Source organism: Fukomys damarensis, unplaced genomic scaffold, assembly GCF_012274545.1.
Source record: "Fukomys damarensis isolate Sample0158 unplaced genomic scaffold, DMR_v1.0_HiC HiC_scaffold_24, whole genome shotgun sequence".
Lineage (NCBI taxonomy): Eukaryota > Metazoa > Chordata > Mammalia > Rodentia > Bathyergidae > Fukomys > Fukomys damarensis.
In genome coordinates this window covers 27,295,620-27,319,357 of record NW_022900936.1, presented here as the reverse complement: position 1 = coordinate 27,319,357, position 23,738 = coordinate 27,295,620, and the positions used below count along the sequence as shown (strand labels likewise).

General features: G+C 36.0%; 1 protein-coding gene and 2 long non-coding RNA genes across 14 annotated transcripts in view; 2 read left to right on the top strand and 1 right to left on the bottom strand.

Moving 5' to 3' along the window:
- Positions 1-18,738, top strand: part of LOC104877268 — a 94,383-nt gene extending 75,645 nt beyond the window's left edge. Inside the window, exon 3 of one of the 2 annotated variants that reach the window (XR_004518798.1) lies at positions 18,588-18,738. This is a non-coding gene — a long non-coding RNA (uncharacterized LOC104877268). Of the gene's footprint in view, positions 1-347; positions 428-18,587 lie in introns of those variants that run through there. The other variant, XR_004518797.1, reaches the window with a different exon arrangement.
- Robo2 (roundabout guidance receptor 2) overlaps positions 1-23,738 on the bottom strand; it is a 1,584,609-nt gene that overhangs the window by 995,326 nt on the left and 565,545 nt on the right. The gene's annotated exons all lie outside the window — the stretch shown is intronic.
- On the top strand, positions 455-3,207 carry LOC117287516. The gene is made up of 3 exons (XR_004518795.1): positions 455-531; positions 2,339-2,493; positions 3,068-3,207. It is a non-coding gene; the product is annotated as an uncharacterized LOC117287516 (long non-coding RNA).

Sequence of the window (23,738 nt, the reverse complement as noted above, 5' to 3'; positions counted from 1 at the left end):
GTTTTTTTTTTTGGAGACAGGGTCTCACTATGTAGTTGACACTGACCTGGAACTCACTATGTAGCCCAGGCTGGTCTGGAACTCACAGCGATCCTCCTGCCTCAGCCTCCCGAGTGCTGGGATACAGGCATGTGCCACCACGCCCAGCTGTCAGGCATTGTTCTTGATGTTCACCTTTGAAAGCTTATTGAACCCTGTGAGATATTTGGAACTGTTTTATATAAGCAGAAAAAAAAAAAAACTGGGGCACAGGAAGGTGAACCTCTCCAAGTTCCGAAGCTGGTAAGTGACAAAGCCAGGACGTAACATTCAGTCTGACCCTAGTTTTTGCGCTCCGTACTCTACAGTCTACTAATTTCTCAAGGAGAGAGGCAAAAAGGAAAGATTAAACAAGAATGGAAACAACTGATGACATCCAAAGCAAGACAGGAGAAAGGATGACCCAAAACAAATGGAGAGGGTTACAATGCCAGCAGACAAAGGCTGTAATAGCGACCGCACCGCGGGAGCGAACTGTCTGACACACACAAGGTAAAGGAGAAGAAGGTTACTTTGATTCAGTTTCAGGGAATTCAGCCCATGCTAACTAACTCCAAGGCAGGGACATCACGGTAGATGGGCATGGCCCAGACGTAGACCCCAAGGTAACAGCTCTAGAACTCACCGTGACTCACCAAGCCCTATGCCTTGCTAATCCCTGTGCCCCTCCCAAGCTCACCAAGTTGACAATAGCTTAACTGCTCCTGGAACAAACTTCGCTGGAGTTTGAAATATTTTAATGAGCCATAAATGTAAATTATGTACTCTGTCCTATCATGTGTGAATGGTTCTCTGATAATAATAATCATTACTCTCATATGATAGTAATCATTCTCTTGAAGAGAAAAAATAAGGATTATGAAGTAGCTTAAAATGCCTTCAATAAATATCGGTGTGTTTTACTTCTAAATTCAAGTATTCCAGTGCAGAGATTGAAATACTTCATCCAGATGTCTCCCCCAGTTCTCCTGTAAGGGTGAAATTGCATCTAAGTTGATTAACTACAAAAGTGATTATGTGGTGTTGCTGGCTACGTTTCAGGTGTTGTTGAAGCATGCATAAAGTGCTTTTGGATATGCTAACAACTCAGCAGTGTTAATTAAAAGCAATAATATGCTTGGCTCTTACATTTGGAGGGTTCCTGCTAGAATAAATAATGAAAAGTTCCAAAAAGCTGAATTTTGAGAATTTTTCTTAGGTCAGTCAGTTTATTGGTTCCCAAAGTGAAAGCCACTGAAACTCATAGCTCCAAGATCCATGAAAGTCTATGTCTCCCAATTTGTGGTGAAGGCAAGAAGAAAGGGTGAAGGGATCGAAAAGCAAAGGACAGAAAAGCCTCTCTTCATTTCCCGATAGAGAGGTCTTTGGGCAATCATTACCAAAGTTACTAATTTATTTCAAAAAGAGTGAGGAATGTAGTTTTTTAATTTTTATTTTAGGTTAAATAAAAGCAACATGTAAAAGTGCATTATAAGTGAGAGATTTGTTTTCTAACTATCCTTTGCTTTGATTGTGGATAAAGATTCCAAAAGAATAATCCATATTGGGGAAAGATTACACTAATGTTTCTCTTATAAAGAGTACTAACAAATGGTTTTCTACCTTCAGGAATGCATAGGAAAATAATCATATTTAATTCCTCTATTTCCCCTCCTTCCTTTTTCTCTCCTTTCCTCTTCTTCAAATGAGATTGACTATAGATTTATGTGGGGCTGGAAATGTAAATTATGCCAAACCCTGAGTTTTTTTAAATAATTCTTTTTTTGTTGTTGATGTTCCAGAATCAAATTTAGGACCTTGCACTTGTGAGGCAGGGAGCAGATCCACTGGGCTAAATCTCTGGCCCTAGTTTTAATAATCCTTGAAGAATAATATAAAAGCATTAGTATAGGATCTTAGAAAAGAAGACAAATATTATTCTATGGTTCTGTTTCATGATCATAAATATTACTAACTGGCAATTTTATTCAAAAAAAATTCCTAGAACTTTGGGGACTCAAAATATAGGGGCTGATCAAAAATAGGGTGTGTGCTTAAATAAAAATCACTTACTAGAGTAAAAGGTACACTGCCATTCATCCATGTAACATAATCCCCTTGCTTCAAGCACACTTGTCCCATCTTCCCTGCCACTTCCTGAAGCAGTTGTGAGCATCTTTATAAGGTGTTATAAAAGCACAATGATTGATGCTCCCAAATGCCATCCAATGAAAAGGCAGGCTCGCGAAAACAATGCTGTGTCTATGGGTGACCACCTGCCTTAATCACCATATCATGTGACTTCTGGCTCTTCCTCAAGGTCAAAGTGACCATGAAAACTTGGAGCTTTTGAATCACTTCAGGACTTCGAGGCAGCCACGACAGCATAACCACAGGCATCCAGGGAAAAGGACATCGAGCACTACTGAGGAAGTGTCAAGAGTGATGTGACAAGTGTGATCAAAGCAAGGAGGAGTAAGTGTGTCGAGGGAGATCAATGCCAGTGTGGCCTTGGCTGAAATACATTGCTTTTAAAATAAATAAATATTCGCTGTATTTGAGATCATACCTCCTAGATATACAACCCCTGCATACTCTTTTATTGTTTAAATTCAACAGAAAAATTACAGGAATTCTTAGATACTTCAATTTTCTTTATCCTTATACTTTGATGTTATTTTAATAATTATATGGCATAGAGTGATAAAGTTGCAGTTACAAATCAGAGGATATTTAGAAAGCATTCATTAAAAGGCATAACGGTTCAAAGAAATGAACAGTAAATGAAATATTTTAGAATTAGTTCAGACTTTAAAAACAAAGAATGAAAGATTTCCTACAGAAACTTTTAGAGCAAATTATTTGACCACTTTCTTGTGAGAATATACCTGCTGAGGAAGTCTCCTTTTCCAACAAGAAACATGACCATAGATTGACCACACAGCAGCAGCACACTACTCCTAATTTGTCCCAGGATATGGAACATTAAACAGTCTTTTCTTTTTTCAAAATACTTCAAATTGCTCACTTGTCCTTTTGTTTCCTATAGGTGACTGCCTTCAATGGGAAAATCCTGCTTCCTGAAAGTCCCTCTTCAGTTAGATACTTACCAAGCAGACCCTACCTCGGAGTTTCCTTTTCCATCTTGCCAAGCCAACTCTCCTATCCAGCATCTTTTTGTTTTGTTTTGTTTTGTTTTGTTTCTCAGTATCAGGCATCAAACTCAGGACCTTTAGCTTTCCTGGCAGGTGCAGCATCACTGAGGTGCGACTGTGGCCCTCATCTAGGACAATTTATAAATAAAATGTAGAGTCTTGCCTGAGGTCAGGTAAACTATTTCAAAATTTAAATTAGGGTTTTGATCTCTAATCCCTCTAAATATTTAAACTATAGAGATACCTAGATGTTTTATGTTATTAAGTGTAACCAAATCAAATAAGACTAATGTCATATATGACTTTTAGATTTCACTGTGGACTATGATAAAAATCAGGATAAAAAATATTACCACATCAGGGCTAATCTCTGGACCTGAGGTGAACATACTGCTTACACTGTAAGGCATTAAAAGGGATTTTATGGAAGGTCCATAATTTCACATACTGAACATTAAAATCCAAAGAGATAATTGCAAGTGTAACATAAAAGTCAAATCCAGCAAGTGTAAATGATTTCTTAAACACTGTGTGTGTGTGTTTAGATGAGGTAGCTTATTTACATAGAAGCATATAAAAAAGGAGAAGACTGAAGGAAAGAAAGATGGCTCATACAATTATTTATTTATTGGATTTAATTTGTGATACTCCTGCTTCAGGCTCACAAAGTGATGAGATTAGATGTGTCAAACAATACGCCCAGCTAGTATGTCTTTAAAAGATTAAGAAAAAAAATTAGAAGCTTACATAAATGGAAATGTTTACACTGAAGGGAAATTATATTTTGAAAGAAGAGGAAAAGACTGAGGATTCATGTAACTAGAGTGGGACGCTTTATCTTTGGTCTGTGGTTCGACATTGGATTGCTGCTTTGGTCTAGCCATCGGGTAATCTGCTTTTGTCATGATAGCTCTCTTTCAAGTCCCTCTGGATCCTCCAGCCACCCTTGAACCCTACCTGCCATGCGTCTTTCCTGTGTGAAGGCTCTTTGACGAAATGGTTCCCAGTCACGTTAGCATGCATTTGCCTGCTTGCATCATTGCATCTCATCCAAAACCTCTTCCTCCTCCCAATAACTCCACTGCCCCTTCTTGCTTCTCTGTGTCTGTACCTGTGCTTCCTCGGTTTGAAATAACCCATCCCCAGTGCCCTGTCCTTCCCTAACTAACACATCATGTTGCCCAATGTATATTTTTCTCTGTGAATACCATCTTCATTCATTTTCCCAGAACGGCACAGGTGATCTAGCAGACTCCTCCAGCAACCAGGCTCTGGTGGTTGTGTTTATTTACTTGTTTCTTTTTCATCCCTCGTGGAACAAGGTTTAGGGGACTGGACTGGGAGGGCAAGGCACAGAATCACCATGCAGATACCGGGGAGATTTCTGGAACACTTCCGCTTTATTCAGAAAAATGCACAGGCTTATATAGGGTGAGGCGGGGGTGGAGCCAGGGTGGAGTCAGGATATTTAGCACATTGTTATTGGCCACCTGCTAGTTTTTGGATTGTATGCTTTAGGGGCTGAGGCGAACGGAGTCAGGACTTTAGAGGTTTTTGAGGGGAACAGTTTATCTGTCTAAAGTCAGATCTCTACACACCCCTGGGGGCAGATTATTCCAGTCCTAATAGGGCCTTGGAGTTTTCTCACAAGACATGGGTGTGATGCTCCTGCCTCAGGCAGACATTAACCTGATCCTCAATGAGCCATCTTATACCAGGGTCTGATGTCCATTTCACTCTCATTATTTAGTTTCTAGCATAATCCATGGCATACAGTAACAAATAAACCTGATAAATGAATAAATTTGAAAAAGTTTTAAAGTATGAGGAAAAAAGAGAGGGTTGCAAAATCTTTTAAAAATGAAGCAAACTGACATCGTGCACTCTCAAATTACTCTTTGAAAGATTTTTAAACCTCAGGAAAATGTAAATCACTTTATCTGTGATTATACCACTAATGTACCAGTGAAATATGGCCCACAGAAAGAAATGGAGTGCTAGGCCCAGTTGAAAATTTGGGCTAAAACACACTGAATTGATCTTAGTTAGATGTTATATAGGATCACAGTTCCAAGACTCTTGAACTCAAGAATGGCCCATACTGATCGTATTCTCATCCGAATGTCTACCCTTCTTAGAAGGAGGTACATAAGAGATACGATCAAAGCCTACACCTTGCCCATTCGGAGCTCCTAAGCAGGCTGCATCACAGTGCTTGATGTGACTAACATATGTTATTATTCACTATTGGCGGGCCATGTGTGTGGTTACCATGTTATTCAAAGAGACTAAATACGAAGCATGCCATTACCATGACATGTATTTTTCAGATACAATAATTGCTCCAATCAAAAGTACTGCACACATGAATTAAGAGTGACTTCACGATGAACACACTTACATTTTATTTTTAGATGGTAGAATCCCAACAAGATACACCTAAATATCTGCTTATGCAAACTTTATGTTGAAAGTCCTCTAATGTGCAAATTTATTTTAATGTATTGTAGATTTCTCTGCATCTTGCGCTATGAATGTGAAGAAATCTCACTATAAATAAATGAGCTCACTATAAATAAATAAGTGAACAAAAAATAAATATTATATTTTATTGTGGACAAAGTAAGCAGTGGCCATTAAAATTCTGTTTCTTCTTTCCATCCCCCATCTTTTACCTCAAATGTAAACCTTAACTCAATTATTTGCTCTCTATCTCCTACTAAGGGCCTTATGGAAATTGTTATATAATTGGCATTTCTCGGTTTGAAATATGAATGTTAAAAGAGCTACCTCTAGCATGCTAACATTTCAGATGGACTAGAAACTTATTAATATGACCAGAAAAGAAATATTTCTTCAACTTTTCAAAACAAAGGCAACAAATGAATCCCATGAACCCACGAGGAGCAATTTTTTTTTTTTGTCCAAAGACAGGAGGAAAAGTATTCTCTCAAACTTTTCTCAAACTTCTTCTACCTCCTAAGAGCCAAGTAAAATGTTGTTTTATAATTCCCTTCTGTCCATTTGGAGCAATCAGGTAATTAGCAAGTCAAAACACAGTATCAGAGATTACATGGCCAATTATTTTAACATCATTATGAAAATTCTACACATAATGTTGAGTAATGACAATTTATGTGCTCACTAAAATATAAATAAACCCATAAATAGGTATTTCTAGTATTAGATGAAAAGCTACTGTGGGAGTTTCCCTCCTAAAATTTTCAATTTTAAAATAATTTTCTATGCCAATGTCTTCAAGATTTCTGCCTAAAATATCTTCCAGCAAATTTAGTGTTGCTTTTCTAATATTTAGATATTTAATCCACTTAGATTTTAGTTTAGTGCATGGTGAAAGATAAGGGTCCAGTTTTAGTCTTTGGCAGGTTGAAATTCAGTTATTCCACCACTATTTATTAAAGAGGCTATCTTTCCTCCACTGAAGATGGTTGGCTCCTTTGTCAAAGATGAGGTAGCTGAGTACATCTGGAGTTGTTTCTGTATCTTCCAATCTATTCCACTGATCCTTAGGTCTCTTTCTTTGCCAGTACCATGCTGTTTTTATCACAGTGGCTTTGTAATATGATTTCAAATTGGGAATTGTTATACCCACTGCCATGTCTTTGTTGCCTAGGATGGCTTTTGCTATTCTAGGTCTCTTCTGGTTCAAAATGAATTTTTGGATTATTTTTTCTAGTTCTGTGAAATATACTGTTGGAATTTCAATTGGCATTGCATTGAATCTGTATAGCAGTTTTGATAGTATGGCATTTTCACTAAGTTCATTCTTCCTGACTGGGTGCAGGGAATATTTATCCATTTTCTTGTATCCTCTTTGATCTCTTTTTTCAGAGTTCTGTACTTTTCAGTGTAGGGGTCTTTTGCTTCTTTCATTTGATTGATTCCTACATACTTCATTTTTTGGGATGCTACTGTAAAAGGAATTGTTTCCCTAATTTCTTTTTCAGTGAGTCTGTTATTTGTGTACAAGAAGGCTATTGATTTTTGAGTGTTGAACTTGTATCCAACTACCCTGCTGAAAGTGGTAACTAAGTCCAGAAGTCTTTTGGTGGAATTCATTGACAAATCCTTAGCAGCATGGGAACTAGGACAAACAATCAACAACTGGGATCTCATCTTATTAAAAAGATTCTGCATTGCAAAAGAAAGCACCAATTGAGCTAGGAGACAACCTGGAATGTGGGAAAAAATTTTACCATATGCTCCTCAGACAAAGGACTATTATATAGAATATATAAAGAACTCAAAATATCAGGCCCCCCAAATATAAAGATCCGATTCAATAATGGTTATCTAAAATGTACAGACATTTCTCAGACAAAGAAGTAAAAGCAGCAAATAAATATATGAAAAAACATTCCATACCACTGGTCATTTGAGAGATGCCGATGAAAACAACACTGATATTCAACCTCACCCCAGAATGAATGGCTGCTATCAAGAAATCAACCAATAACAAATGTTGGTGGGGATATGGGGAGAAAGGAACCCTTCTTCATTGTTGGTGGGAATGCAGACTGATGCAACCACTTTGGAAGTCAATATGGAGATACCTTATGAAATTAGGATTAGAGGTTCCATTTGGCCTAGCTATCCCTCTGCTGGGTATATTTCCAAAAGAAGTGAAAGAGTCATACCACAGTGATATATGCTCACCCATGTTTATAGAGGCACAGTTTGTAATAGCTAAAATTTAGAAAGAGCCCAATTGCCCATCAGATGAAAACTGGATAAAGAAGATGAGGTTTTTCTATAAAATGGAATACTACTCAGTCATAAAGAATGAGAAATTGGAGTCATTCATAGGAAAATGGATACATATTGAGGTTACACTCTTAAGTGAAATAAATAAGTCACATGTGTAAATACTGAATAGTTTCTCTGGTGTGAAAAACTAAAAGGGTAAATAAGATCCAAATGGTATAATTGACATGTGAAATAGGAAGAAAAGGGCTAAAGGTATAGTGGAAGCGGGAAGGGTAGGGGAAAGGAAATAAGGGAAAAGAAAAAATATGAGAAAATGAAAAAATGGAAAAAATTTTTTTGCAAATAGGGAAGGGAGGAGCAGTTGAAGGGAGGACACGGGCATGGGGAAAAATGAGAACCAAAGCCTGTCATGTAAAGGTACAAGATCCCAATGATGAATGTAACTTTACTGTATACCTAAAATGTACCAATAAACTCAGTGAGCAAAAAAAATAAAAATAACTTTCTACAGTTATTAGAAGTATACCCATTGTATACCCATTTAAAAAATTGAATTTTTCAGGATATTTTTTCAATTTCAGGAAAAGGACTAATATCTATAAACCAAATTTTTCATTTTTTCCTATTTTCCTTGCACAAGAGTTAGACAGATAATTTTCCAAAACCCAATCAAGTTTACAGACCAGCAAGAACAAATTTTAAATGATAGAAGCAAACAAGAAAATTTAAATATATATTTATTTGAGATAGAGTCTACTATATTGCTCAGGCTGGCCTCCAACTCATGGGCTAAAGTTCTACTCTTCTATCAGCCCCCTGAGTACCTGTTACTATAAGTATGCACAACCATTCTGTTTACGAAACTGTGTGTGTGTGTGTATGTGTGTGTGTGTGTGTGTGTGCGTGTATATGAGTAGTAGTAGTAGTAGTAGTAGTAATAGTAGTACTAGTAGTTGGGATTGAAGACAGGGCCTTGTCCCCAGCTCCCTGTTTTAAAGTTTTTAAAGTATTTTTTTAAGTAAAAAAAAAGCCATATGCTATTACACAAGTGAATATATTCATTCCTCTGAAAGAACAAAGAGATATATCATAGTTCAAGGTTTTTCCTTGATAGGAAGAGGACATGCTTTAATTTTATCATCAGAAAAAATTGTATGCATAAGGGGGTATAATTTACCACATATTACACTGCCCATGGTGATAAATTTGTTCTGAACAATCAATATTATTTTTATCTCTGTATGTTGTTCGAAAACTTAAAGCTTTAACAGGAATACTGTTTTAAGTAATGAAGACACACTAACATGATTTTTATTGAATTAAGAAGTTAGATGCTACACTCATGCTTATCTCCAAAGTGATTTTCCTTTCCATTTTATGAATGTATGTGGTAATAATATAAAAAAACACCGTGTATTTTTCTGAATTTCATATTTTCCTGGTAATTCCCTGTTGATTTATACTCATCCCCCCAACTTGAATGCATTTTTTTAAATAATAGAGGTTTAGTTTTATAGCTTTATAAGCCTAATTGTACATTGGTAGGGCAAAACATGATATGGAGACTATTTTGCATGAATGAAGAACATCATGAAATCTCTTCTCAAACATAGCCAAGTTCATCAGGGGAATTAAGGCACAATTATATATAAGTATGATTAATTTCAGTAACAAAGAAAATACTTTGGGAACTCAGAGGGCAGTCACTTCTAATTTGTGGAATTAGCTAACACTTCCTAAAGAAGAAAGTATTTAAGCTAGGCCAAAAGGGATAGCTGGAAAAATAACAAGAGGGAAAAAATTATTTAAGGGCATTTAATGTATTGAAGAGAGCAAGAATATTTCCATGGGGTGAATCATTACAAAAACTGCCCAGGGAATGGGGGCAGAGTCATTTTAATGCTGACTAACTACACCTATTAAAATGTACAAAGATAAATTGGGACTTCTATAAACATATATGTGATAAACTACCATCAACAATTTAAAAATAGAGAAATCAATGAAGTAACTCACAAGATGTTAAAGGTGGCTCAAAAGAAAGCAAAGTAGGTGGTGTAATGGAAAACCGGTGGGGAAAATATCTGTAGTATTGTTGCAACATTAGATATGTGAATGGGAAACATTCTGTGGCTCAATAAAAACATAACATTTGAGGATTATCTATACTAGAAAGAATATATGTGTTGCTTGTAGGTCTTCTAAAGTTAACATGTAATTTCAAGGTAAATGGTAAATCAAAGTTGTAATTCCATAGCCTAAGAGTTGATTCTTCTATGAGTTTGACAATTTTCTGACATTATTTCAACACCTTCGCCATTTTTAATTGTTTTGTTAAAATTACCTTGTTTAGTAGTAACTATCACCTACAGTTTATATGGGAAAATGAATCTTAGAAATATCAAGTAAACTGCCCAAATCACATAGGTAAAACATAAAAATTGAGATCCTCATCCAGATCTTAAGAAGTTGATTGCCTTTCCACAACACAACACATACACCCACAAAACAAACAAACAACAGTGGCAAAAACAATAAAAACCCATATTTCTATCTAAGTCATCTAAGCGCAACACTAATTAAAATTAAAAACAAACAAACAAAAAAAACAAAACCAAATTTCAGAGTTGCTAGATTCCTTCTATAAAAAGGAAGTGACCGATATTCCAAAAAACAAAAGAAGAGAAGTTGATGAAATCAGTGGCAGAGACTCTATCTAAGACTGTAGTGTACGGTATTAAAATGGTAGCATACTTCTATGTATCTTGATAAAATGGACCAAGCCATGGGTATTGGTAAGTGTGGATGGAGATACCATTTGTAATCATCAATCTGTGACTCATGAAAATTACTGACTCACCTATAGTTTGAATACAGTTTGCCACCTCTGAAACTTGCGCTAAAATTTAATATTGAGTAAGCAATATTAACAGGTGGGACCTGGTGGAATATTTAATACTAATCCATTAGAATGAACATGATAATCTGTATTAAGTTGAAATTAGTTTCTCCCATAAAAACCAGTTTGGCTTGATCACTCGCATATTCCCTCTTGCCACATACTGCCCTGTGCCATCTTGAGATATAGAGCTAGCAAAAAGGCCGTCAGTAGATGTGGCAAGAACTTTAGTCCAGAAACATGAGCTAAAGCAAAACTCATTCTGCTACAGTGTTAAGTTTCCCAGGTTGTCCTTTGTATTAATAGCTATAGAAAACAGCCTAAGACCGAGCCCTTTCCTGTACAAAATTGTTATCCTCAGAGTTTTTTGTCACTTTTAGGACAGTATTTCTTTTGGCATAACTACATCTAAATAGGTAGTATAGAGTCCTATAAGATTTTTAGATATCAGATTAACCTGTGGATGTAATATTTAAGCACAGCATGTGAGTAAATATTATTTTGACTGAAGTTCACAAGATATAGAATGATATCATTCTTAGATTTTTTTTTGATGTCATGTGTGTGGGGGCCAGTCACGGCCCACTGGCTTTTGACATTTGAAAAATAACTTCTTCCTCTACCATTAAGGCATTGATACAATCTATGTAACATTTGCTTCTTTTCAAGGACTCTTTGTTAAACTTGCTTTTTGACCCTGGGATGGGAGGAACTGGAAGAGATAGCCAAAGATCTGATGTTCTCTGTAAGAGTTAAGAAATCCGGTCTTTGCATAAGATACAAATAGTTGCTTGGTGCTTCCTGTTGATGTGCCTTTAAAAAGATCTGTTTCTGTAAAATACATCAGACTTCTCTTGGTCTCCACTCAGGCTTGAGTGTTCTTTCCTTTCTTAATCCTCACTCCCCAACTCAGGCAGGTTCGTGTTGTGAGAGCTGGACCGCCATACATGTGATCAAACTTCCTAGTTCTAACTGATGCGATTCCAAGTGCATCTATGATTTTGTGAGGTAGGGAGGGGAGAGGAAGGAAGGGGTGTGGAGGAGAGGGGAAGGGAGGGAAGGGAAGGGACGGGACAGGAAGGGAAAACAAGCTGATTTCCCACACTGCAGCAGAAAGAGAGAATGAATAAAATGAGAGATGAGGAAGGAAAAAAAAGTTTACATTCATAGATTTTGAAACCATGGGTTCCCAGGTTAAAATATCAGTTTCCAAATTGCTTTCAGAGTGTTTACAGTAGTGTTTGGCACACAGCAAGTACTACACATGCATATGTTTAAGAAGAGCTACTTCCTCCCTTTTCTTATGCTTAAAACAGGGGAGAGAAAGAGAGAGAGAGAGAGAGAGAGAGAGACATCACAATCAAATCCCTGGAGTCCAACATCACTTCTTAAAGTACTGAATTTCTATGACAATACTTTAGACAATGCTGCTCCATATCTGGGCCTTAAAAATAATCAGAATACATACATGCTATTAATTAATGCTTTAAAAAAATCATCAGCCTTCTTTAATCCTACAACAATTTTCTGTTTCTAAAATAGTTAAATCAGTTATAAATTCCAGTTTGGCCTCTACATCCATGGATTCATCCCATCCAAAAATTTGAGAACAATTATTCTGCGCTGACTACATTCAGACACATTATTTTTCCCTAAAGAATAGACTCTAGAACTGAGGCTTTAGCTCTGTGGTCTGCCGCCTGCCTCGCAAGTGCAAGGTCCTAAGTTCAATCCCTGGAACAAAAAGGAAGAAAGAAAGAAAGAAAAAACACTATAAAAATATTTACATACAATTTACACACATATCCTAGACCTAAACAAGAGGATGGCATAGGCTACATTAAAATACCATGTGATATTATGATACTTGAACATCCAGGGCTTGGGATCCTTGTGTTTTTTTGGGGGGGTGGTCTTGCAACCGATACGAGGGGCATGGATTAAGGGCTGACTGTACTGTTGTTCTCCATATGCTAATGCAATCTCTGTTAAACTTTCCCGGTACTTACTGCCTAGTTAACTAGTTAATTAGTATGTGGTTTTAACGTGAATTTGAGCTCACTAGAGAAATGTTTAACCACTATATATTCTTTTGTTTTGTTTTGTTTTTTCATAACGGGGATCAAACTTGGGTCTTTCCATTTGTGAGACAGGCAGCAGCACCACTGAGCTAAATCCCAGCCTTAACCACTATATATTCTTAACACCTAAACTTCATCTTTTTCACTCTGTGTTTTGAATTGTTGATTTCATAAACTTTACCATAATTTTAATTGATATTTTTATACCTCGATGATTCTAACCCGTGGAATTATGTTATTGTTTCAATACCATGGAACAAAAATCTCCAAGTCCCATAGTAATCCTTGGTGTTTTTATTGTAATTGTAAGACTTACTTGGCCATTTTAATGAATGTGATTTAATCACAAGTAGGAACATTCTTTATATTGTTTTAAATATGGAGCAATGGGAAATTTATACACTGTCCCAGTAAAAGTAAACATTACTAATCTGGGCTTTACTTTAACTTTAGTAAGGAAAGTGTAGCTCATAATCTCTAACATTGATGTAGAATGCTCAAATTTGCCTTTGAGCATGTTTGCTTATATGAATTTAAAGTTGCATTAATAGTTTAGGTTTCCTTGCCATAATTTTTTGGAAAATATTTAACATTTATTTAACACTGTTGTAAGCAGTAAAGTATTCTAAAGATGAAGTATTTTATATAATTTCACATCAGTTTTGCAAATATAAAATGCATATTTTGAAAATTATTTAATTTCCATTATATGTTTTTAAGTTTTCTTTTAATATTGAGTGATAGTTTTATCATATAGAGAATGATAAAAAATTAAGAGAAACTTACTTATAAAACGGGAAAATGTGAAATATTTAATCAAGTATTTTTATCTTCACTGAGATTTTATTTGAGAAGCCCAGTATAAAATTAAATAGATAACTTTAAGTAGAAAATGCAGAAAGTTCATATTGTACTTAATATACTATTATAAATATATAGATTATATCTAACCTTTAGATATAATATTTTGCACAAATTGTAAACCAGATTAAGTAAATTTGAAAAACATTTTCACACTGGAACAGTAGAGGGAGCTCTAAAAAAGCTTAGCAAATAAGTGAAGACTAGTTTACATAAAATATTCTAAGAGAAAAATACTAAAGTGCTAGAGCTCTGTCAATAAATTAATTTTATTTTAAAATTTATATGCCTTGTACATCCTTTAGATTGTTTTGTTCATTTTTAATTCTTTAATAACTAATTTTAAAAGGCTCTTGATATACTAGAGTCATTTTTTGCTGTTTTTTGACTATCACATTAATATTTTGTATAAATTGGGCTGGAGAAAACACAGCTAAAGAAAAGCCCAGAACTATCCAACGGTAGTAGCAAATTTGCCCTCAGTTGATACTTTTTGGGTGCTTATTTTCATCTTACTGTTGTTCTGTGTTTCCAAATAAATATAAAATAAACACAACTAAGTGAATGTTTATTCATCTGATTGGGAAACTGCTGGTAGTACTTAAGAATAGAGCTGGGATCTCAGGAATGGCTCCAATTTTGAGCTGAAAAACTTATCTAGATATAATGACATATCTCTCAGTTCTGATTTGAATATCATATACAATAACCAATGTAAATTTTCTTATGCTATGACTGCATCACAAGATTTCAACACATACTTCCTTACATCCATATGCGGAAGATCTATTAAATATATACAACCCATTATCAGTAATTATAAACCTCAGAAACCTGATTTTCTTTCACAACCCCCGAAGTCTGATTTTTTTTCTATATAACTCAATCTGTGATGAAACATTGCCTAATACAAACTAGTCTAGTATTAAATTATTAATCCAATTGGTACAGAGCTACATACAGGCATAATTTTATAAACACCCATCTTTTTGCTGCACATGAATATGTTGATTACCAGATATTCATCAAGACCCTCCCTGTGGATATTATTGACCTAACATTTTAGTGTGTGTATCTCATTATTTTTCTGGACCCTAAAAGCTTCTGAACACCAGAATAGTTGTCCCAAATGGTACAGAATGTTGTAGTTGTCTTCAAAGTGTTATGAGTGCATGTTGATGATAATGTTTAGTTTATGATGTTAGAAATTATAGATGGTTGTCTATCATGCAGAAAAGATCCAATAACCCAGTTTCAGATGGGCTGTTATACATTCAAAGATTTATATGTACATCAAATGACTGAATGATTGATATTCAGACATTTTAACAGCATAATAAGGAACCTCTGTGCATTCTAGCTAACCAAAAAGGCTACCATACTTCTTTACAAGATGATGACAACCTACTGAGTTGCAAATTCTCCCATCAATCCTGACACATATTTATATCAATTAACACTGTAAAAATGTATTTGATACAAGACCACAGTCAGTGAAAATTAAGTTTTGATAGGTGAACATAAAATAATTTATAATTTTTCAAATAGGTTTTAAAAATGATCATGGTTCTGCTCTGACAATGCGTTTGATAGCCAAGACGATGAAAATGTTTCCAGAATTTCTACTAACGAAATATGAAAATTTTCTTTAAGAACATCAATGTAATTCTAATTCTAAAAAAATAACACATAAAAACATGACAAAAAGAAAACAGAAGTTCATGAAAGGGACCTGTTTAGATTTTAGTAAAAATAAAACTCTACTATTCATTTGGTGCTATGTAGGCAGTCCTATGTTCAAACGTTTTTAAAATATATGGGTGTTGTTTTCTTATATATGAATGTAGCCCAATGCAGAGAAAGATATTTTTTGTAGCCACAATTTCAACTACTATATAGAGCAAAAGAGGCTGAGATACTTTGACAGTGACTTCAGAGATATTATACAAGAAATTAAGGTGTATTTCCAAAATAGATAAATGCAGCAATGACAAGGTATGCAAAGACATTGGAAAAAAAGGCTTTCTAAGGGAGACTTTAAAATATGAATTAAAAAATCACAAATACAATGGGATTCCTTAAAATACACCAGCATGCTAAATACATGTTTTGTCAAAAAATGCAATGATGCAAATTTCAAAAAATACAAATACTTTTCTTCCTCTTCACCATGAAGGACCATTTCTGTCCTTTCTTTATCTCACTTTCTACTTTCCTCCCTTTAAGTCTTGTTTATTTGTTGATCACAGCTTTATTTTGGTTTTCCCTGCTGTGTTAGTATTAAAACAAATTAGTTTAATATATTTTCCTAAAGGTAGCTGATTTAGACGTTTTCTTTCCCATGAGTAAAGACACAAATGGTTTAATAAATTTATTTTCACGTAGTTGATTTTAGTATCTCTGTGACTTACTTCCTGCTGAGGACTCTCAGGGTGCCATAGTGAAATATTTTAATAGATGCCTGAAGACTCGGGCTTTTGTTACAATTGATGAATATCTGCAACTCCCTGCCTCCCTCCCCCTCTCCCTCCTCTCTCTCTCTTCCTCCCTCTCACCTCCCTTCACCTGTTTCCGTGTCTTTTACCTCTTCTTCTTCATGTTTTCTTCCTCTTGGATCGCTCTCCCTTCCCTCCTTCTATTGTAATGGCATTTGGAAATGCTGTCCGGACGTATTTTGTGCACGTTGATAACTTCATGAAATGGATACAAGTAAAGCCATGTGGGTAACATTTTGCCGTGTTGAACCTTCTGTTTTATAACAAAATTACATAATTACCCTAAGGGAACAGCACGTGCATTTTTTAAAGAATCTCATCTAGATTCTTTATTGTGTTTATACTTCTTTCTGATTAGGCTGACAAGGGAGTCTCTAAAAATAAAATGTTTTGAAGAGAGATAGAGCTTGTGGAGGTGGGAAGGGCCTGGGGAGAGGGGGCAGATGAAAGGGATGTGAGGTGAAGAGGAAGTAAAAGGACCAAGACGCAGCATGTATGTGTGCCAGCGCCCGTGATGAGTGTCTCCATGGTGTATTGCAAACATATGCTTAACGAAACAGAAAGCAGAGATTCTAGATTCAGCTGTATTCCAGTTCTAAGGTACATGGTAGCCTGAGGAGGTCTCTGGCCCAGGAAACAGGTATTAGAACACAGGGCTGCACTGGGGTGTGACAAGGCCTCTGCACTGTGTGTGACTCAGCTCTTTCTCTGTCCTGCTCATTACAACCCAGGCAAACTTGAACATTTCCAGTGTATTCAACTTTAGTATTAAGCAGATAATAGGCACTTGCTGCAGATACGATTGGGATAAATGCTGAGCAAAGCATAACACATCAGACATTTTGCGCTGCTGCTTCAGCAAGTCCCTTAGTACCCACCTCTGCAGCATGTCTACTAGTCTGAACACTTTCTTTGGCCTGACCTGCCTTATCAAAGATGCTGCGAGGCAAGGTGGAGGCTTCAGGTGCTTCGAGAGGAAATAATTTCCTGCCATTTGTATATTACAGTGGAAACTTGGGCAAAAAACAAAAACACAAAATAACAGCTACTTATTCTTCTGAAGACATTTTGATTTCTCCCTAACTATACGTTCACAGGTACAACGGACTCAGTGACAGGTACAGGTGACGATCACATTTTTGTCCCTCCACTGGGAACAGCAAATGAGCAAGTGACAGATGCAGTATGAGAATGATGTGGCTGCTTTCGGGGGTAACACAGCCGTTCAGTTTTCTGTGGTTTAAGATGACAGGAAACTCGCTTCTACCAGTGAAGTTGATCACCTTATTGAAGCCATCAGAGTTTCATATTTGGATCTTCAGTATGTGGCCAATTCAAAGAAAATCTTTCATAGCCGGGCGTGGTGGCACAGGCCTGTAATCCCAGCACTCGGGAGGCTGAAGCAGGAGGATCACTGTGAGTTCGAGACCAGCCTGGGCTGCATAGTGAGTTCCAGGTCCGTCGCAACTAGAGAGTGAGACCCTGTCTCAAAAAACCAACTAACCAACCAACCAACAAAACAAAACAAAACAAAACAAAACTACAACAAAGAAAACATTTCATTATTTACTTACTACCAACTAACAAAATATCTACCTTTGTTTTCTCTTGAGTGAGTGACATTACCATGGGCGGACAACCTTTAACTAGCTCACAATTTAAAATTTAGTTCATCATAAACAAAGGTGCAGCAGAGGAGATGCTTATTACATCTCATGTTTAACTTCCAGTATGTGGAAATTTTAAAATGCAGTTATAAAAACTTCCTTTTGTTTGTGAGTTCCAGAAGGGAAAGAAATGGAATAATTTTGTACTTTAACTTCAATACATGTAAGCACTATCAAACATTTATAGTAAACTCTGCCATGAAACTGGAATCCAATAATCACGAGATTTCACAGCTACTACTTTCACTGGATATAAATGTTTATTAGAATTTTTAGGATTCCATAGCTATTGTGTGTTAAAAATACATGCATACACATATACCTTATTTTTGAGTTGTCTTAATATTTTCCCATATTAATGTACTGTTTCTACTGCGGTTAAGTTACAATCTCATAAAAGTGGAAAAACAAATTTTTCATAAATAAATCTAATCAAATGAGTTGTGTATATAGTAGGAGAGCAGAAATTAAAATGAATTCTTTTGCTACACCAATCTCCATTAGCTTAAGACGCTGAAATTTTACTGGAGTAATGAGAATTAATGGGCAGTAGTGGAGAATGGAGCCACCTTTACACATCTGAGTAATTTCAAGGATCAACTGTGGTTTAGTCATGAGGAACAATGTGTGTACCAGCTTGTCCAGGATCGGCGTGACTTTGACTATCCTTCCTCTCCTTTCAGCATCGAGACGATTAACCTGTACACCAAATCTGTGCCATCAGCTTCTTGCTCTTTGACTGATATGTGGGCCACATAAGTAAATCTGAATACAAATGTAAGTGCAAGAGCCTGGACCTAATGATTGTCTTTCTTGTTAAAATTATTCCATGTTAACACAGGATCATTATATGCTAAGACAGGTAGTGAATTACTGTGACAAAAATTGTATAAGTGAACCCTACTATACATGGCAAAAAAGAGACTCTTCATTTTCTAGTGTATCTGATATGTTTAGGCACATGAAAACATTTAAGAAATTTCTGTAGTGCAAAGTAAACACCAGGGTTTCTAGGTCAGAAAAAGTCAATTTGGAAAATGTAAGTTGCACAATATTCAGATAATAGCTAAATTTCAGATTATGTTTAAATTTTATAAGCAGAGAATTGCTCATTTTTAACTTGTGCTTCACAACTTCTAATTATATTTTTAGTAGGACATGCTTCATCTTAAAAATCCTTAAGGTACAATAATTACTAGACACAAAGCATTTACTTTCTTACTATGATAAACATATGTCCTGTGGAAAATTTGATAACACCCTCTCTTAGGGACAGTAGCTGTGTTGGAGTGTTTAAATTGATCTACAGTCAACATAGTTAACTCCTAAGGGAATTGATGCAAGCTCATCACAAACTTCTTTTACCATCAACATCCATAACATCAGCTAAACTGAGCTCACTGAGATTAGAGAATTCAAACTAATTATTTTCCCATATCAAAATTAGCCACCACAATAAAATTTTGCATTCAACAAGCACATTTCATAAAGAGATGTGGATAATAAGAGAAGCCCAGGTTGTTCCTTAGGAATAAATTAAGAGAAATATTCTGAAGGTTCTCCATAAGTACCAAATATTTGAGCTTCCTAATGTGCAAAAAGTATGGCTGATTAGTGCTCTCAAAATTATTATAGCTACGGATTTCAGAAATTCTATTAATGAGTCATCAGCAATATTAGTACAAATGACTAGGGAAAGTCACACATGAGAGAAACAATGCAGAGTATCTAATGACAGAGACGAGATGCGATTTTGTTTTCTAATAGAGAAATAAGGCAATTCATTAGTTGACAATCTAATTTCATCTTCCTAAATTTTTCAGGATATTCAGCATAATTCAATAAAAGATACTTTAGCTTGATAAATGAAAGTCAAAGTACCAGGAATCATGTCAATTTTTTTTTCCTAATCCTTCCCCTATTTTTATGTACTCAAGAAACTATTGATTCAAGACCAAACAGAAGTGTATGCCAATATTTGAAAGGAGGGAAAATAAAGAATGGAAACTAAATAAAAATGCTCTCTGCAGTGTTAATCAGACCTTTTAGGAACAATACATATTCATTTGAAATTTTCATTGAAGATATGTATTTCATCACATAGAAAATGGGTGGAGTTAGAATATATTTTAGAATTCATTCTTAGTAAAGATTACAATTTAAATTACTGCAGGTTATTACAGGTATGATGTACTGGCTAATATGAATAGTGGAATTTGTAGCTCACAAAACAATAATAAATCTTTAAAAGAAATGTTTCTTTTGTTTTTGTTGTTAAGAATAGAAAAGCAGTTTAACAAAAAGGTACAACTGCCACTGAAAAAAAATCTGACCAAAGCGTGATAGTCCCTCCTGTGGTGATCAGAAGAAGTGACACAGGGAGGAGAATGAAATAATGAGAAAGGAGAGAGAGAGAGAGAGAGAGAGAGAGAGAGAGAGAGAGAGAGAGAGCGACAAAAACACACACACACACACACACACACACACACACACACACAGGGCGGGGGCAGAGACAGAGGCCTTATAAGATATATAAGTCAATAGGTCACAAGAAGTTAATAAGATAAAAAAATAAGATCCCAATAATGAATGTAACTGTACTGTGTACCCAAAATGTACCAATACAATCAATTAAAAATATCATAAAAAAGAAAAAATAATCTTTCAAATATTTATGATAAACATCAGGGAGTACATTTATTCAGATCACATATTTGATAGTTGGACTGAGTATCTGCCACTAGCCTGGCCACATAGGAAGAAATATATTAATATTCTTGCCATTTTCAACTTTCCTAAGCATCTTAAAATTAAGACAAAATTATGTTCATTTTATAAATGGAGAAACTAACTCTTATTGAAATTAAGTATCTTTTCCAAAACGAAAGCCAAGAAGTGAATCTAGTATTAGAAATGTAGTCTGCCTGTCTCCACTATAATTTAAGTAGAATTCTCAAGTTATAAGATTCTGGGCTCAAGAGATTAAAAAGTCATTCCACTGAGTCCACAGAGACTCACACGCTTGTCGAGGTAAAGGAAAAGCGCAGATGCTGCCTGTTCACTGAGACCGGAGAGGTGATGGCCGCAGACTTCCAGAAGTCTCCTGAAAAGGACCTGTGCTGTCCTAACCCAGGGCCCAATCTCGCTAGTGGAGGGAGAAATTACTGAATCATTTCCTCACATGGATGCACCACACAGAGGAAAGAAATTCTTACAGAAGACTGTGTAATAATGTTTGCCCTTCCTGGATAAAAGAGAATGTACCAAAGGGCAATAAATGTAATAGGCAGAAAATTTTCAGCCTACTTTCTGAATGTTTGTTGCCTTATCACAGATACACACGTGTCATCCTCTGAACTAAAGTACTCCTTGTGTTTACTGCTTATTCAACAAACAAATACACCCTTTTCCTATCATTAATTGGATGCCTCTTGACACCAAATACTCAGAGTTTACATCTCATATTTAGTATTCTTATTTTTGCATATAATAGCCACCTAACAGTAATTGAACACCTAAAACGATGATAAGAAGAGAACAATTTTCAGTTAGATTGATCTTATTAAAGCAGAATGGAAACGTGAGTACCTAATATTTGTTAAAATAAGATAGCTCTAGAAATTTACATAAATTTTACATAAATAACAATTTAAAGGAAAATATCTGCATTCATAACATTTTCTGATTGCACATTTCTAAGGCAAGCTACAAGTTTGCCTTCCTCCTTTCCTCAATTCTCAAACTCTTATTGAATCACTTTTTAAAGGACAGAAACAGCTCTTTTTATTAGCAGTGTGCATATCTTTTGACCACTGTCCAGAGTCTGAGATATCAAAGATGCTACATACCAAAATATAAGTTGGCTGACCTGAGCCAGTCTTTATAAATGTTTAAGCAGATCTTGACATAATGGCAGGAGGGTTCTTAGAAGGTCAATTTTTTTCTTACAAACAAACTGCTATTTATTCTACTTACAAACGTGTCTGTATTTGTGCACTATTCAAGATTATTCAGTGTGACATAATTATTTTGCAGATATTGCTTGTCTAAAGTGAGAAAGTTGGTTGCATCAGCTCTGATACATTTGGTGAAAATGCAATTCACTGTGTATTGCATTGAAAAATGTAGTTTTTGGAAAGGCATCAAAGTGTAGGTCCAAAATTATAAACATAACCTTTGCAATTTTGTATAAACTTCAAGCTATGTAGGAGAAAGGAAAAGGTTAATGTTCTTGTAAGAAAAAAGAAGCAAGATTCTGATGGTTCAGTGTGCTATGATAGCATTTTACAATGTTTCAGAATTGGTATTGTCATAGCTCAAGGCAGTTTATAACTTCTTTATGATATTCCCTTCCTTGAAGTATAGGCAAAATGTTTTTACATTTTACAACAAGTGATTTCAAAACTATGAAAAGAGCCAGATGGCACAAATTCATCTTAATATTCGGGGAAGCTGAGGCAGGCAAATTGCAAGTTCCAACCAAGCTGGTGCAACATAGCGACCTATTTATTAAGACTCTATCTCTAAAAACATTTTTTTTTAAAGCATGTGGTGTAGCTCAGTGAGAAAGGTTTTGGATTCAATCACCAGTCTCACAACACACACACACACACACACACACACACACGACTCTCAGTAGTACTCGAAAATTTCCATGCTTCATGAAATAAATAAAATAGAAAATTCTTCACAAAGGATACTAATAACTCCTAAGGAGCACAAACAGTGGTGTTTGCTCTCAGCTTGTTAAACTGTCCTTCTCTTCCAGAAACCCTTAATGTGGGGATCATGAGTATTGGTTGTAAGTACTGTTAACTCTAGTAACTCTATGTGTGTTAAGCTTCTCCAGTTGAGCAGGTAGAGTGTTTCCTTTGTGGAATTCCTGAAAGTTACAGTTTCTTGTCTCTGACCTTTAGATGTGTGGTTGTCCGGGTTACTACTACTCACGGTGGGTTGTTTTGGTGAACCTGTTTGCTCTTTTCCTGTGTGACCTTTCAGTTACTATGGTAAACCCATCCCATAATAGTTTGTGGTTTTTTGCTTTAAAAGGCCGGTGCTTGCCGGCAATAAACGCCGCCTTGATCAGACTCTTGTCTTGGAGTCCTTCCTTTCTCTCTGCCCCATCTCCACCCCGCTGCTCTTTCAGGTTTGAGACACTGCTGGACAGTGCTCTGCGTCGCCGGCTCGCGACAAGTGGCGCCCGAACAGGGACCTGATTGAAGCGGCGATAGGTGAGCAATCCGTGAAGACTGCTGTCAAAAAGGGTTCGGCCGAACCGAAACAAGGAGGACACCGCTGTCCGGAACCGCCCGCGGGACAACCTTCAGAGAAGCAGGTACCAATGGGGCACATAGGATCTAAGATGAAACTCAGCATAGCAATTCAGTCTTTACTCAGGGAGAAAGGAATTAAGGCAAAGAAAAAGTCATTGTTTCAATTTCTTGATTGTGTGGATGAAACGTCTGTGGTTCAGTGATGTAGAGGAAATAACTGACGATGTTTGGGATAGAGTAGGAGGAGAATTAAATGAAAAATTAAGGAGTCGTAATTCTGACAGTGTACCAGACATTACATTTTCTTTCTGGTCTTTAATAAATGAATGCTTACAAAAAAGGGATGTACAAGGCTTAGATAAACACCTCCGCCTGCATAGTGTTAACCCCTCAGATGGGAACACAAGCTCTCCCCACGGGAGTATTTGGACCCCTTCTGAAAGGCAGTGTTGGAATCATCCTAGGAAGGAGTAGTTGGATTTTAAAAGGGCTTCATATTCATCCAGGAGTCATAGATGCAGATTATACTGGTGAAATAAAAATATTAGCTTCATCACCTGA